General features: G+C 65.6%; 1 protein-coding gene across 1 annotated transcript in view; it reads right to left on the bottom strand.

Annotated features, from left to right (window-relative positions):
• The window catches only part of slc43a2a (solute carrier family 43 member 2a), an 11,017-nt gene that overhangs the window by 6,989 nt on the left and 3,324 nt on the right, over positions 1-704 (bottom strand). The window lies entirely within an intron of this gene.

Below are 704 nucleotides of genomic sequence, written 5' to 3'. Positions count from 1 at the left end.
TGTGTGTGTGTCAGTGCGTGCGCGTGTGTGTGTGTGTCAGTGCGTGCGCGTGTGTGTGTGTCAGTGCGTGCGCGTGTGTGTCAGTACGTGCGCGCGTGTGTCAGTGCGTGCGCGTGCGTGTGTGTGTCAGTGCGTGCGTGTGTGTGTCAGTGCGTGCGTGTCAGTGCGTGCATGTGTGTGTGTCAGTGCGTGCGTGTCAGTGCGTGCGTGTGTGTGTCAGTGCGTGCGTGTGTGCGTGCACGTGTCAGTGCGTGCACGTGTCAGTGCGTGCGTGTGCGTGTGCGTGTGTGCGAGTGCGTGTGTGTGTGTGTGTCTGTGCGTGCGTGTGTGTGCGTGTCAGTGCGTGCGTGCCAGTGCGTGTCAGTGCGTGCGTGCGTGTGTGCGCGCGCGCGCGGGCGTGTCAGTGCGTGCGCGCGGGCGTGTCAGTGCGTGCGCGCGGGCGTGTCAGTGCGTGCGCGTGTGTGTGTGTCAGTGCGTGCGCGTGCGCGCGTCAGTGTGCGCGTGTGTCAGTGCGTGCGGCGTGTCAGCGCGTGCGTGCGCGTGTGTCAGTGCGTGCGCGCGTCAGTGTGTGTGTCAGTGCGTGCGCGTGTGTCAGTGCGTGCGACATGTCAGAGCTTGCGTGTCAGTGCGTGCGCGTGTGTGTCAGTGCGTGCGCGTGTGTGTCAGTGCGTGCGGCGTGTCAGCGCTTGCGCGTGCGTCAGTGC

The sequence above is a fragment of the Rhincodon typus genome, chromosome 26, assembly GCF_021869965.1.
Source record: "Rhincodon typus isolate 14 chromosome 26, sRhiTyp1.1, whole genome shotgun sequence".
NCBI lineage: Eukaryota > Metazoa > Chordata > Chondrichthyes > Orectolobiformes > Rhincodontidae > Rhincodon > Rhincodon typus.
Note: the sequence above shows the minus strand (reverse complement) of the source record. Positions and strands in the feature narration are given on the sequence as shown.